We start from the raw sequence: 17,440 nt of genomic DNA, 5'->3' as shown, positions 1-17,440 counted from the left end.
AGAATATCAACTCTCTCCTTATCTTCAAATCAGTCATTTAACTCTTTATGTTCCTACTCGTTCAACATCCTTGACTTTTCCTCTTCAAGTTTCTTTCTTTCATCCATTTCAGAATTTTCTTTCATTTGTTGAGCAGCTATTCTTTTCTTTACCAAATTGAGCTTCTCCTCAATCTCTTTCTTTGACAACTGTTTGACATGCTTGAAATTGTACCCATGTTTCACAAGAAATTTAATTTTACCATCATACTTTTTTAATTCATCAACTTTCTTTGGTTTCTCTTTTTCCTTTTTGTCTTATCTTCCCTGTCTCTAGTTGACACCATTTTAAACAAATTGTCAATATTTTCAAATGTCTGTTTGTTCAAACATGACACCACATAGTTATTTACTATCAAGTAGTTTCTCTTCCATGTCCTTTTCTTCCACCCATCCGCCAAGTTTATAATCTCCTTTGCTGACATGAGTTGGATGTGCTTGGGATCATATTGTAAAGTCTTCAGAAATTCAATTTTCTTTTCCAATTTTTTTCTCTTTTCTTCTCTAGCTTCTCTACTTTCTCTGCTCTTCTTTTCCACCAAATAATCAAGATCAACATCACTTAATTCTTTTATGGGTTCAAAGTTCATTCCAAATTTGAGTAAGGCCATTATTCTTGGATCTTTCATTTTTACTTCATCAAGACTTGCCTGCATATTCATTTTATGCTCTTCATTTAAATGAACTTGAGGAGAACTCAATTCATCTTCATCATCTTCAGTCTCGTTATCAACCAACATTTCATCATCATTTAGATCATCAAGAGCTTCGATGTGTGGTTTAGTCATCTCAAATTCTTCCACAACTCCTTTTACCAATGTATTTGAAATTTCCTTTCCCCTATTGGTATTTGAAGCATTTGATTTTTGTCTCTTAGCCTTTGTGGTATCATCTTTATTGACATTTGTATTTCCTGTTTTAGGCTCTAATTAATGCTTAGGTACAGGTTCTGGTGCTACCTGTCTTAATGGCACATCATTAGTTGGCTCTTCATCAGCAGATTTCACCAGATCAGTCCCTTCATCTACAGTTTCATGATTGGCTCCATCGTCAATCTTCTAAAAATCAGTGCCACTCTTGTTTGTCTTCATCTGTTCATAAGCCCTTTTCCTTTTCTAACATATTTGACCACATTCTCAGGCCATTCCCTTGATTTTCTAATACATTATACATGGTTCTCAAAACCACAAAATTAGAAACCATTCTTACATATTCTTCCTTTGTCATTTTTTTGGGTTCTTTTTCTTTTTCATTTCTCTTTTCTTCAGCAAATACAACTTGGGGTACAATGTCAGAATTTTCTTTAAACATGCTTATCACAATTGCCAGGTTTTCATCTAGATTTTTCTTAGCTGCCTCCACCTCATCTTCTTTATTTTACATCTCAATTAAAGTTTCAATCACTTCTCGAGGTATATCTTCTTCTTCAATTTCAGCATTTCTCAAGTTTATAACCTCAATCACATTCTCTAGCTCAACTCTGGCATCATCATCATCATGGTCAATCATTAAAAATTCATCTCTAGAAGTTGGCTTAGGGGCTCCAGTGGGCTGTAAGTCTTCTTCTGTTAGTGCCACACATTTCCCCTTGAGTTTCCTCCTTTCAACATCATCAGCACCTTTAACTTCTGTCTCTTTCTCAGTCTCTTTGTCCCCCTCTCCATCAGCTTTTTCAACTACATACTCACCATCCTCTTGGTCATCAGACATGTCATATACATTCTCTATCAGGTACAGGGCATTTATCTGTACCATCTCCTTTTCACTTACTTCATACACTTCACAGATCTTTTGTAGAACATTCATATTATCCCCCTTTTTGGTGCATCTCAAATTAAAAATTTTAACAAAAGCAAACTGTTTTTGGTGATGTAAAATGAGACATGATAAGATTATTCAGTTCAAAGCTTTATAGAAGCTTTGGGTTTTTAAATGGAAATTGTATCCAACCTATGTGGGAAATGATAGAAAATTGTTTAAGTCAATTAACAAATGAATTATACGCTTAAAAGGCTTTAAGTACAGCCATTGATATGTATGGTAGCTTTCCATGATGTGTAAATGCTTAAGTGATATTAACATAATGATCATGCTAAGTTTGACATACATTTGAAGATGCAAGTGTGTTTCAATATACATCTCTCCGGATGATGGGCATAAAGGTAATTATCCAGTCAAACACAAGCCTGTTATGGTCAACCCTTAAAATATTTTCATTGATATGAACAGTTAAACTAGCTTATCATTTTGTATATATTAAAAAAATAATATTATTATCTGTATAAATATTATTAAATTTATATCGTAAAACAAACTTAAAAGGGCTTCAGATAACTACAGAGGTGGGGCATCCAAAAAAGTCCTAAACACCTTGAATGGAAGGCACATAAGTCCGTATTGGCTTGTAAGTCCAACGTTCAACCTTAAAGTTTGTGCTTATAAAACACTGTTCAAATATCAAAATGTTTTTGACCATGCATCAGGGGGTTGGAGTCAAGTTTGAATGACTTGGAGAAAGCTAAATAAGCCTTGAGAAGAGATATAGGACAATTTAAATCCAAAGTGGGTCCTTTCAATATTTGTGCATTAATTGAACCTTAATCATATCACAAAAGCAGTGATAATCATGCTAAGTTCATAATACCTGCTATCAACCTGACTTAAGTCATTATAATGCTAACCATGAAGTGTTGTGAAGTGATTTGATCAATACGATCCATGTTGAGATCTTTTCTTAAAGGAAATTGTTTTGAAATGAAAAGAACTGGAATTTGATCTCTTTTTCATCTTAAACTTATGCTTGAGTCAGTTCAGATTTTGAATGATAAATGTTTGATGATTTAAGTTAAAGTTTTGAGTGAATATGCTAAACAGTTAGGCATCTGAATATTTTTCTCTACGAGCATGTTTTTGAAAATCCTAAGTGTATTCGAGCATGTTTGCATGCTTGAATAATTTTCTAAGTGTTTCGAGCATGAATTTGTGATTTAACACATGCGCTTTTTGCTCAACGAGCATGTGTTTGTGAATGGAAATTATTCTAAGTACTTTTGAGTATGGTTGCATCTTTTGAGAGTGTTCGAGTATGTTTGAGTGTCTGAATATTTCTCTAAGTATATCGAGCACACTTCAACTATGTTGAAGAAAACGAGCACAGTACATACTCAAGCAAATTGTGGTTGTTAAAAATTTTCTAAGTGTTTTCGAGCATGTATCTGTTTCAAGCGTGAAATCACTTAATTTTATTTACTGACATACATTCTTTGCTCATTCGAGTATACTGATCATCATAAATGTAAATTTGTGTGTTAAGTAATGAGTTGTTACTTTTTCGAGTATGATCTCTCAAACGAGCATACTTGAAAGTTAAATGTGTTCCTTTTATTGTGAAATTTGGTTAAGGTAAAGACTCGAGAACGGATCGAACTTGAGTACAGGTTTGAATTCATAAAAGGATTGATTAAATTGGTTATGTTATCGTTCGAGTAAGCTTGCTTTACGAGCAAGCTAATTGATATTAACAATTAATCAAAATTTTATTGATTTTGAACGAGCATGCTTGGAGAATGCTCTACGAGCATACTTGTAGTCAACTGCCTTTGGCAGTTTGCTTGAGCAGATAAAAATAATTGATTCTCTCGTGCCCTATCATTGCATGTGCTCGCTCAAAATCAATATCAATTAAAATCAATCTTACCAATTCCGACTTAGTAAGCAATTGCAAACTGATTTCCGATGCCCCTTACCGGTTTGCTTGTTTGTGTAGGTTATCAAATTGTTGAAGAACAAGTTACTGAAGACAAATTTCTTCATTAACTCTTACAATTGATAAATTATATCTACAAATTACTAACTTCTGTTATTTATTTTGTAGATACAATGGCCTATAAATTTGAACCGAAGCACAATATGTGTGTTCTTCTAGAGGTTACTGAAGAAAATCAAGAATTGGGCCTAATGATAAATTTCTTGAACAACTTAATTCTGAAGATTTCCTTGACAGAGAGCCTAGTGATCTATAGAAATCATGTTAATACTTTTTGGGGCTCGGCTACATATACAGATGATATCAATGGAAGAAGAATTAAGGCTATAGTACTTGGTCAAGGAATCGAGATGTAAGAGCAAACCATTCGGGCAGCAGTTCAATTAAACAATAATCATGAAGTTCAACTATCTTACTCACAGCAGAGGCTGTTGAGGATTTTCCAGGAGACATTGGGATACCAGGGCAATATCCATGAAGGACAATTCCAAAAGGGAATGTTTCCATCTATCTTACTCACAGCAGAGGCTGTTGAGGATTTTCCAGGAGATTCTTGATACACCATGTTTCCGAAGTGGCACATGGACTCTCTTGAGTAGGGAGTTGGCAACCGCAACTATTTCCATTTTATTCAACCAACCATTCAATTTTACCAAGATGATTTTCAATGGGTTGGCCAGCAATTCCCAGAAAAATGACATAGACAAATTCTTTATCTACCCAAGATTCCTACAGATCATCATGAATGGTACCTTTATTCTATAAGATCCGAATGTTTATAAAAGGATAAAGAATGTGAATGACAGGAATCAATTTAATATGCAAATTGAATTTGATATATTACCATGGTTGTTGAATGCTCAATTGGAGATTATGGAGGTTCCAGCTTCTCCGGAACCCGATACTGAAGAAAATGAAGAGAGTAATGATGATGAGTCAAGTGATAGTGAGGATGATGATCAGAATGAAAGTGGAAATGCCGAGTTTGTGGTAAATGATAATGTTGTGTCAAATGAACAGGTGCATGATGAAGGGGGTATGGGAGTAAGTAGTTTTGGTCAAAAATTGACAAAGCTGATTCCGTAACCAAATTAGTGAATGAGGCTCGATGCTTAATTGAAATGAATGCAAAAATGCTAGAACACAGAGATTTGTTACGAGGAAAAAACCCGTTATGCTGAGGATAACAAGAAAAAAAAAAACCCCAGGTGGTGAAAACTATCACCACCAATTTATTAATAACAAAGAGTCGTTAAGTGGTGGAGCTAGTTGGATCGTGATTATAGAGTGCGAGTACTACTAAGTCTCGAGTGATAAGAATGTGTGTATTGATCCAGGGTTTAGCTCTATTTATACAAATAAGTAACTAACAATAATCCCTATAATTCCAGAGATAATTGACTCCTTCCAATTAGCCATTTGATTCCCACGTTTCCTTTTTGACCTTGTTTTATTTGAAGTAACCCAGCTGCAATTCCGAGTCTTTAGGCAATCGTGGTAACGTCCCTTGACCTGGTAAATAAGGAAAGACATCGAACATGAAAGAGGATGCCATGCTGGTGTATACAACAATTAGGATCTCTAGATGTTACACCTTGTATCTCAAAGTGCGGAATCCATTGAGAGTGAACAAAACAAGCAAACATTAAGCATATTCTTCATTGATAACTTCAAAGATTACAAGATATGACTTTATAGCAACTTTCTCTCTCTACTCTCTCACTCTAACATTCACCAAAATTCTATTTATAGGAAACAACATGAAAGACCCCAAGCCCGTATAAGTTATACAGCGCATATGTTATGCGCCGTATAACATATGCGGTCTTGTGGACTTATGCGTTAAATCCAGCTAGAAAATATACATTTGACAATTCTAGCCCTATACAATCATATCTAATACATTTAAGACCCTAGCAATAGACATTATGCTCTAACAAACTCCCCCTTGGATGTTGCTAGGTCTTCGATCTTCTATCTTCAGTCTTTCTTCTTAAATATCTTTTCTCTATACTCCCTCCTCATATCTTCCCATGAACGTTTAGATGAGGGGTTCTGATTAGTTGGAATTGATACTCCAATGCCTTCGTATTGAAACCTTTTCAGTGCTGCAATCCTTATCTTCTCCTTTATCTCCACCTCTCTTTCCTTCTCTTTCTTTGCTTCCTCTTCACCAAACTCAAACCATTTGTTCTTCCAGACTTCTCCAGAGTGAATCTTATACATATAACAAATCTTAATCACCTTCTGGTATTGCATAGCAGACGCATGATGTTTATCACGTGATACTTGAATCACTTATGCAGCGTCTCTATATCCTTCTCAGAACAGTTCACTAACCACATCGGATCCATTACATCTATTACATTGCACACTCCATCTCTGTGTAACACTTTCTGAGCTTCACCACGGTTTTCATCATAGTACCACCACCGAAAATAAACATGAAAGTCTTGCTCCATCGGGTACATGGGAATCACTTTTAGAGTTTCTGGTTGTTTATACCTCCAGGTCTTCACAAAATCATCCGTTTCAGGATCTTTCTTGACTTTAGACACATGAAGATATGGAGTTTGAGAAGTCCAGCTTCTAAATCTGCACTTAGCTTGGCGTTTAATAAACTCCCAAATATCTTTCACCATTCCACGTTTAGGACAGTTCAACAATTCTTTATCAACAATTTCCACCACGTCATCCATGGTAAAGACTTTAACTCACATAGGCTATCAAAGTATTGCACGCCGTATGTTCTTCTAACAGCAATTTTCCTTATCTTGGGTAGATACGCAATACTCACCACCTTACCCAATTTCAACTCTTATTCTTTCTTCTTATAATACTTGACCTGATTCAAGTATATACGCTTAGGCTCAATCTTCTTTCTTTCAAACCATTCCTCCTACTCTTGACTGTTTACCTCAGCTTCTTCAGTTGTATTATCTTTAGCAGGTATAGGATTACCTTGATCATCAAATTCTTGACTAATCATTTCAATTTCCTCATCAAATTCTTCATCGAACTCTAGAATCACTTGATTAGTAACATTCACATACGTTACCAGCTCTTTGTCCAATTCTTCCTCAACAATGTGTTCATTCACCAACACATTCTCTTCAACTAATCCCATATCCTTCTCAAAATCAAACTCGAACTCTTCTTCAGTAATATTAAGCATACGAGCCAAATCTACACGTGTAACTTCGATCTCACCTTCTTCTAATTCTTCTCAACTAGATGAAAATGTCACAGGAGGCTTATAAGCAATTGGATTGACATTGAGTATCTCCAGCTCATCAACATTACCAACAGAATGAGTAGTTTCTTGAGCAGGTTCGCTTTCAGTTACAGGCTCAATCACATTCTCAGCACTTGCAATTGCTCCAGCACCAATTAACACACCTAAACCACCACCAGAACTTGGATCATCTTGATCATCGTCATCATGATCATCAACAGATGGAGAATCACCATAATCCAATAACTCTTCATCTTCTTTTTTTTCTTCCTCTTCTGGCTCATTAGGTCTAACATGTTCTGCAACTACTGGTTCAATCACAACCTGTTCTATAACTGGTTCAGCAATAATTTGTCCAATCACTAGCTCTGGTTCATGTACAAACCCTGATGATGATCCACCAACCTCTGGAATTTCAAAATGAACTGTTGGTTCATCAACTTTCCCTTTGCCCTTAGCTTCAATCCGGTCTTGATCAAATTATACTTTGAAATTACTTTCTTCAGACAAAGCTTCACCACCATATACTCTGGTGAACACTTTACCTTTTGATCTTCCAAGTTCTTCAACCAGATTAATCCCCAACTTTTCTTCCAATATCGTGAAATATCTCATATGAAGATTCAATAAATCTACCTGTTGTTTTCTCCTCAACTCACCATCTTTAATAATTTTCTTCTGTTCAGCATTTCATTCCTCAACCTTTCATTCTCCATTACCAAACTGTCAATCCTTATTCCTTGCTCAGTAACAGTAGCCTTTAATGAATCATGATCACGAAAAGAAGGAAAATCACCAAAACAACTTGCATCCAAAGACGGTAAGTTAAAATTAGGAACTTTTTCAGCTAATTTTGGTGAGTCATGTGGTTCTTAAGCTTGTGGAGATGGTTCCACAACTGGTGTCTTTAATACATTGTCATCTCTGCCTAAGTCCATAACTGGTTCTTCCACGAAAAACTCTAGATTGATTGGAGTAACAATAATCTCAGGTTCTTCACTATCAGGCTCATCAATCAGCTTTAACTTTGGTGAAGTATCTCTTTTTGATTTCCTCTTGATACGAACCTTCTTCGTTTTAACCGGCTTCTCAATAGCAACTTTTGGTACATACGTTTCATCTTGTTCATCGGTAGACTTACGTTTCTTTGAACTCTCAGCATGCTTCTCAAATTTAGCTCTAGGATTGGCTAATCACATCCTCCGACCTTCTGAATCAGATTCAGTTTCCTCAGGATCCTTTTCAGATGTTGCAGAATAGACTTCTTCTTGAGTAACAGGAGTAACGACTTCTTTCTTCACTTTTTGTTTCTTTTTCTTTTTCTTTGGAGCAACTGATTCACCTTCTGACTCAGATTCGATCTTGATAAAACATTTCCCAACAGGCTTAAACTCCAGCATCAGCCTGTTCTCTTCTTCCCTATCAAAATCACTGTTATCATGTCTACATTTATTATCAGTCGGACCCATATATTCGGGATTCTTCAAATGACCGAATAACCCTCTAAACTTTGGAATATCGGCTTCTTTAACATTCTTGTATGAATCAGGTTTTGCCAAGTTGTTCCCAGTTATATGGTCTAAGAAGATCTTAGGTCCTTCCTTTTTCACATCAGGGAATACCTTCTCCACAAACATCTGCACAAATCTCGGATATTGTAGCCGTTGATCATCTTCGAAAATCATCTTCGTATTGTCCAAGATCATCCGAGAAAAGTTGTACTTCAGATTTAGACATAGAGCTGCCATAGTACTCATCTGGTAGTCCAAAATATCATCATAACCACCCTTCCTATGTCCCAAGCAGTGAACAACCACATGTACTAAGTACTTGTACGGTCGAGACAATGTGGTTCTCTTGAAAGCTAACTTGTTCAACAAATCTCTATATCCCATTCTGAGTAAACAACCTTTCACCATCTTCTCATCTAAATCAACCGGATCAGACAATTCGTCTCCGAACTCCAAGACCTTTCGAATCAATTCTTCATTAACCACGATTTGCTTTCCCTGAACAGTAGCATGTATATCAGTCCCAACTACTCTAGCCGTACTCCAGAATTCAGTCAAAATGTTCTCATACGGATCAACCACATGTGTAATAGCCTTGAAAACTCTCGATCTTTTCTGAAATGGCATGATGACTTTGAATTAAGCTTTTGGATCCTCCTCGTTCAAGTAAGCACAGATGTTGTGCTTTGGATCAGTAATCTTGGTTTTCTTACCCATCTGTAAACACATAACAAATACACATATTAGAATCAAATTTAGCAAATATGATTTATTCCAACGTATATGTTCCCTACGTATAAGTCCATAGCAGCGGATAAGTCCTGCACTACGTATATCTTTTTTTCTGCGTATATGATGGTCCACGTATATGTTGTTAACGTATATATCTTAAAGATTTGACTTTGGTCAACTTCACAACATATGCTCCATATATGTGCAAACATATACGGTGTATATGCCAGTATTTTGACCAAACATACAACCTTCAAATCTGTTAAATTTGGACACATCAACCAACACACAAGCATCGTCTAGGTTTATTTACAACATTTCGGAGCACAATTTTAAGATGTTATCATGTTTAAATGATTAAATGTCATTTGAAGATGAATGGAATGGATAAGTTTCACAATACAGATCTAATAATTCCAGTCCATATTAATCCAATTAAATGTTAATACGACATTCGTAATGTCAATCCAAGAAGAATTGAACATAAATCTGTAACATATCATGAGATAATAAGATCCAATTGACTTATACACGACCGCAATATTGTTCATCAATAGATCTAAAAAAACACAAAGTCTCACCTTCAAGATCTAAAATGGTGTGTAAATCACCAGTACAGATATATCAGATCAATGTATCAACCAAATTTTGATTGCAAGGTGAAACAAATATTAGAGAGAACTCAGGCAAACTCAAGTGCATATGTGACTTATACACTGTGTAACTCTCTTATATATGCCCAGACATATGCGACGCATAAGTCTCATACTTATACGTTGCATAAGTATGCTCGATCAAACTTCGAATTCACACCCCATGTAATGTAACAAGTACAACTTAATGTCCTTGTACATTAGAGGAATAACTTAAATAAGGCTCAACTTTTGAAAATTTTCTATTTTAAACAAGTCCACATCAATGACCTTGTTGAAAACAGATACACATTTTAATCTTTTTGATTTTGAATTGAAGAAACTTTACAAGATATGTTGATTCATGAAAACACCCAGAGATAAAGTTCACCAGCCCATCAAAAGTCGAAAACTAAATCAGAAAAGAAAATCTTTTTGGTTTTTTAAAAGAAACAAATAGCAAATGTAATTCAACAAATATTTACAAACTTGAAATCAATACAAAGATCACATATTTTTGTGAGTTTGAGTAGGGAATCATATTGACCAAATTGTCCTTCCATCACAGTTTTGTTTTCAGCGTTTATTATAACTGGTATTAAGTTGGTCAATGGTATTGTTGTCCACTTAAACCTTTCAAAACAAATAATTCAGAGATTTCTTTGATATTTTTAATTTTGTTCAATTAAGCACAAGATTTCAGGATTTATCAGTTCTAATCTTGATTCAGACATAATTTGATTTTTTACACAGTCACCCCAACTTGACTTAAACCTTAGAATTAGAAGATAAAAATATTTTAAGATTAAGCATATCAGCAAATAATCCCCACTACAAGACATACCCCGTTATCAAGCAATACCCTAAGGTCCTTTCCCAAGGATGAGTATGCACGATTTCATCTATCGTCATGCAAACATTGTGTCCCTTGTGGTCAGTTTCTTAATGGTAATAAGACGTGAGCAAGGGGACAACGTGTGTCTAACAGCGGATTTTGATCAAGTCAGTAATGAGTTTAGTACATGAGTACTTGTGCGATCAAGTTTAATGACTTATAAAGCAGCATAATCTGGGGGTTTGCTTTTTAAAGCTTTGTTTAAATATTCATCGAAATGATTACCCAGATGATAAACCGCATAAAGACCCTATGGATCCAGGAACCTTAAAGCATCCCATCAATACAGGATTTAAGGCCAAAAGACCATACATCGTTGAAGCGTTGACCACTTACTGAAAGCTATGTTTTTAACAGATTTAACCAATCATTCTGATTAAAAGGCTTGAGTATGACTAGCTATTTACACTTCTGCCATCATTATTAAGACTTTTGCTAGAAACTAACACCCCATCAATTTGGGAATTTAGATTTATATCACTTACATTACCTTACTTGTTTGTTTTAAAGGCCTACCAAAGCACCAATACATTTAAGCACTCAGCCTTTTATGCCTACTTTCTACTGGATTTGGGACCAGATGATCAATGTACTATCATCTTCCCTTTTTGCTTCAAAAACTCATTTTCTGAGGAGCAACATTTTTAATGTTTTTGTCATTTTTGAATTTTTTACTATTTTTGGCTTTTTATAATTTTTCAATGTTTTTGGTTTTTCATGAAATTTTCTCCCCCTAAAATCAAAAACTGTATGATAAATTATGTACAAAAGAAAATTTGACTCTGATGTTCAAGATCATAAGGTATCCAACACACCTGTAATCTCGGTAACCCTCTTATCAACACCGCCCAAAACTTTTAAACCATTAAGTTTTAATAAGTATTGAAATCTTGACTTATCAAAAGCTTTGATGAAAAGATCTGCTTTTTGTTCATCGGCGTGAATTTTATCTACAGTAATCAACTTCTTTTCGTAGCAATCACGAATGAAGTGATACTGTATCTCAATATGCTTAGTAGTGGTTTACCGGATTCTTTGTAATAGAAATAGCTGCATTATTATCTACAAAGATAGAGGTAGTAAGAAAATTCAAACAGGAGTCCCGTATCTGTTGTTGTATCCAAAGAACCTGAAAGCAACAACTGGAAGCAGCTACATATTCAGCTTCACAAGTAGACAACGAAACCGTGGTTTGTTTCTTGCATTGCTAGATGACAAGACGCTTGCCGAAGAACTGACACCCTGCCGTTGTAGATTTGGCATTCAGCTTACAGCTTCCATAGTCTAAATCGGAATATGCTTTCAACACAAACTCATCATCTTTAGGATACCAGAGACCGACCCCCGGACATCCCTTGAGATAATGTAGAATTCTTTTGACGATCATGAGATGTGAGACCCTTCGATTCGATTGATATCGGGAGCACAAACACGTAGTATACATGATGTCTGGCTGAGAAGCAGTAAGATACATTAATGAGCCTATCATGGATCGGTATAAAGTTTGGTCAACCTTCTCCCCGTTGGAATCAGGACTGATACCATGATTCAATGGTAGAGGAGTACTGATAGCCGATGCATCAGTCATGTTGAACTTCGCCAATACGTCATTGGCATACTTGGTCTGATGAATGAAGATACCATCTAACAATTGTTCTACTTGAAGTCCAAGAAAAAATTTCATCTCCCCATTGCACTCATTTTGAATTTCTTCTTTATAACTTCTTCAAACTGCTTGCACAGAACATTATTTGTCGACCCAAAGATGATATCATCGACATATATCTGCACGATTAGTAGATGTCCATCAACAAATTTGGTGAAGAGTGTACAGTCGATGGTTCCTCTGATAAACCCGTTGTCCAAAAGTCGTTGGGACAGCGTCTCATACCAGGCTCTCGGGGCCTGATGGAGACCGTAAAGGCTTTATCAAGTAGATACACTTTATCTTTGTGGTTCGGATCGAAAAACCCCGGTAGTTGTCCCACATAGACTTCTTCACTGATTTTTCCGTTAAGAAATGCAGACTTAACATCTAACTGGTAAACTTTGAAACCTTTCCAAGAAGCAAAAGCTAGAAAGATCCGAATTGCCTCTAGCCTTGCGGCTGGTGCATACACTTCGTTGTAGTCGATACCTTCCATCTGGTTAAAACCCAACACAAGTCTTGCTTTGTTTCTAACAATGATTCCATTCTCATCTCGTTTACACTTAAACACCCATTTGGTGTTAATCTGCTTCTTATCCTCAGGCAAATCAACCAATTTCTAGACCTCGAACTTCTCAAATTGCAATAGTTCCTCTTGCATAGCATTGACCCAACTTTCCTCGGTCAGGGCTTCCTTGTACTGTAAGACCCCGAAACCCGGGAATCCTACAGTTGGTCATCATATCCAAAAATTCATAAAAATTTAAAACCAAACAATTCTTTTTATTTAAAGCAAGTTCAGAGTAAATAACAGCGGAAAAAGTGTAAGTATTTAAAAATCCCAAATACGGGTACAAGTGTCCAAAAATCAAATATAAATAAAATATCTGTTTTATTTGAAATCCTCGACCAGAAATGCCTTCAACCTTCCGAGTAGTCTCCAGCACGTCCAAGCGGTAGCATCCACTTCTTAACCTGAAAGTCAATCTAACATACACACAAAGTCAGCTTGAGCTGAGTGAGTTCAAGTTTTCATAAACAATAATTCATACTTGTTTTCAAAGTTATAGTTATAAACAATAGAGAGGATAAAATAAAATAAATAATATAATTCACCAAGTAATACATTCATAGTTGAACACACGTACACTGGCCTCTCCACCACGAGTCAAGACTCGAGTAATATATTTGACCCGGACGCGGTAAGACCTAAGCATGTGACACAAGCCTCTCCACCACGGGTCAAACCCGAGTAATATATTTGACTCGGTCACAGCTTACACATCCAAGCACGAGATACGGGCCTCTCCACCACGGGTACAACCCGAGTAATATATTTGACCCGGTCTCGGCTCACACATCCAAGCACGTGATACAGGCCTCTCCACCACGGGTACAACCCAAGTAATATATTTGACCCGATCGCGGCTCAACATCCAACGGGCCTCTTCACCACGGAATTTTAAAACCCGAGTAATATATTTAACCCGCCAAAATGATGATCACGTCACACGGGCCTCTCCACCACGGGTACAACCCGAGTAAAATATTTGACCCGACCGTGAATCACCATGCACACACACATCAATAAGCCTACTCACATCATTCTTAGTCACGAGGAACTAGATATCATCACACAACCGTAGGCTATAAGGTAACACATACCCATACATACATACATACATACCTCCATACATACATACATATATATATCTATATATATATCATCCCATTCGGGAACTAAGTAAATAGGTCTACTCATATTCAATTACTACCAAGTCTACTAACATCCTCGAGTCTAGACCATTAATAATGTACGTAACCTTAAAGGATACAAGACCAGAAACAAGTCTAAAATATCCTAAAGCATATAAAATAATTCAAATATAACTTTCAAAATGCACAATCACGAATGAGACCATGTAGTACCATTCAAATAGTTGTAACGGGTAAAATCGTATAAAATTGGATTTCGGTGTGTATGCTAGCCCAAAACTTAAAAGAGTTAAAAAGGGGACATCATGAACTCACATGAAATCAATCGAACACCTGCAACGAGCTAAGAAATCCCTAAGTGCACAATCACAAGCAAGGGCCTGTAAATTATACACAACACGTTACTAAACTAGACCGCGAGAACACACTTGCCTAATAGGCCGCTCAAGCCCAACACTTTGGCCCAAGGCCCAACAACTTGGCCCAAGGCCCAACACGTGGCCCAAGGCCCAATACTTTGGCCCAAGTCCCTATACTTTACCTCAGCCCCTAAAACCCTTCAACTAACCAAATCCACCCTACGATTATGGCCAGGGCTAACCATGATGCACAACTCACCCGCCGGTAATCAAATCGAGTCGAATACGCGCGTAATAAATCTTAAAACCAATTGTCAAACCATTCAGCCCCAAATGGACTAAATTTCCATCTTAACCTTTTCTTACATCATAATTATGTCACCCGAGTTGATAGGGTTGACGGTTCCTTTTTACAACTTTCAATTTAACATTTAAACGAAAATTCGCGCACCGCCGACTCGATTGACCAATCACCAACCAAAACAGCCCTGAGTATCAAAAATATAATTTTTCCACAGCCCTTAGACTCCCCTAGGGCCATGGAAAATGATTCGGTTGGTCATCCAACCGATTAACGCATCAAACTCAACAATTTACAATTCTACACCCGATAAATCCTAGTTTTCGAACTAAAATCGATTGATCGACCTAAACACCTCCATTGGCCATGAAATTTTAGTATGTTGTAAGTGACATACCTAGGAAGTTGACGGAGCACGAACTTCAATTATAAAAGCCTCGAAAGATGCGAGAAAGGGCAGCCACCGGTTAAGCCTAAAACGAATTTATCGATCAATAACGAATATAACATGCAGATTTTAGGATGCAAAGATGTATTTTATTACATAGGAAAACCATGGAATTAAATTATTAAATTTTTACCAGAGTTGCATAAATATCTTAAGTTTCTATAAATATGTTTATTATATTTTTCTAGTGGACACAAAAATCATAAAAATTCCTCCAACACAGAAAGGTATGTGCAGCTATTTCAGTGCGCAACAAAATGGTTTTATTTTTATAAAATTCATTACCGAAACCAAATAAAATGATTCCGATTGAGTTTGATTCTTAACTCAAAATATTAAGTTCCAGAAGTGGAACCAACTAAATTGGACTTGTTGAAAAAGAGTTATGATGTCGGGAAGCCAGACCAGAATCCGACATCCCGCATCAGCTTTGACACTCGATTTTATAAAATTATAAAAACTATTCAATTCTCGTCCAAAAAATTACGTATTATACCTTTCTGGAAACTAGACTCAAAGTAGAACATCATGGAATCAAGAATCGATCAAAACCAGTGGATTAACATCGCGTTACAGACCCTACAATAAACGTATACGAATCTGTCAGCAAGCTGTTATCATCAAAACTCAATCTTAACGACCAATAAGCGCGTTAATATGATCAATTAAGGTGTAAAAGACATGGGGAATCATAAAACCGACCTTGAATTGAAGTTTTTACGGCTGAAACTTGGTTGGGCAGAAAAAAAATGAGCGGGGGGGGGGGGGTCCAGGTCCGATCGGCTGCAAATAGGTTTAGGGTTAGGGTTTTCTTTTGTTTTATGATATAATAAAAATAGTTACATCCAAGTACCTCCAAATTGAAGTATGTAGCAACTTGGGTGGAAAGTTAAGTGAGAACGTTTACGAGGTTTGCAAGGAGCTCCCGGGAGAATGCCGGGTCAAGCCCGAAAGGTGTACATAACACTACAAGATTAAACCTTTTGTCAGAAATTAACAGGCGTTACATGTACGTTTTAGGTTTGATCTACGAAATAAAACACTTGAATGAGAATTGATTTAGTAAAGGAGATATCTTTAAGTAGAAACACTGGAGATTTTGATCTATTTGACGTCTCGTTTAAACTCCAGTATTCAAATCTCCTATGATGTTATCCTTAGGATGATTGGATAAAGTTCTTGGCACCACTTCTGTAGGAATTAACACCTCAGATTGAAGATTATTCACATTATCTTCAGTAGAAATAGATGGAGAAATGGCTTCGATAATCTCCTCATTAGATTCATTAATATCATAAAAAAAGGAGTAGTCTCTGGCATGTCATCAGATTGAACATGATCTGGTACATCTCGAGGAACGAACATAGGAACTTCAGGTGTTGGTACACAATCTTCTGATAACTTTTGATTATATAATATCGTCAAAGTTTCATCAGAAAGAATTTCCTCAGGGAGTTTGAAACTCTCCCACAGGCTTTCGAAATCAAACAGCCTAGAATTCCCTGGTCGTTGAACAGTAGGAGTATATCTTTGTCAATCAACATTTTGGACTTGAACAATTTTGTGGAGGCTAGGAATGTATACACGTCTCGGTGGACTAGCATACCCCACAAAGAATCCTTCAACAGCTTTCAGACCAAACTTCCCACTTGGTTCAAGAACAGTGCATGTTGATCCAAACGGTTCATGCCACTTCAAATTAGGTTTTCGATGATTAAGTAGCTCAAACACGTCTTGCCAAATTTCTTGACTGTAAGCACCCGGTTAAGTGTATAACAAGCTGCAGCTACTGCTTCTGACCAAAAATTAACTGGTAATTTTGAATTTGAAAGCATAGTTCGAGCTGTTTCAATCAATGTCCGATTCTTTCGTTCAGCAACCCCATTTTGTTGCGGAGTGTATGGTGCACTGAATTCATGAAGAATCCCCCGGTCATTACAGTACTCAAGCATTTTGTTGTTCTTGAACTCCATCCCATTGTCACTTCTTATTCGGTGGATCGGTAGATTATACAACGTCTCCAATTTCTTGAATAAAATCACGAGGGAATCATACGTCTCATCCTTTGATTCCAAAAACATTACCCACGAAAATCTCGAATAATCATCAGTAACCACAAGAAAATAAAGTTCTCCTGTGATACTTTTGACATTCACCGG

This window comes from Bidens hawaiensis, unplaced genomic scaffold, assembly GCF_021521415.1.
Source record: "Bidens hawaiensis isolate Kalapana, Puna unplaced genomic scaffold, B.hawaiensis_p1.1 tig00031826_1, whole genome shotgun sequence".
Classification (NCBI taxonomy): Eukaryota; Viridiplantae; Streptophyta; class Magnoliopsida; order Asterales; family Asteraceae; genus Bidens; species Bidens hawaiensis.
The sequence above is the reverse complement of the archived record's forward strand: the minus strand, read 5'-3'. Positions refer to the sequence as shown.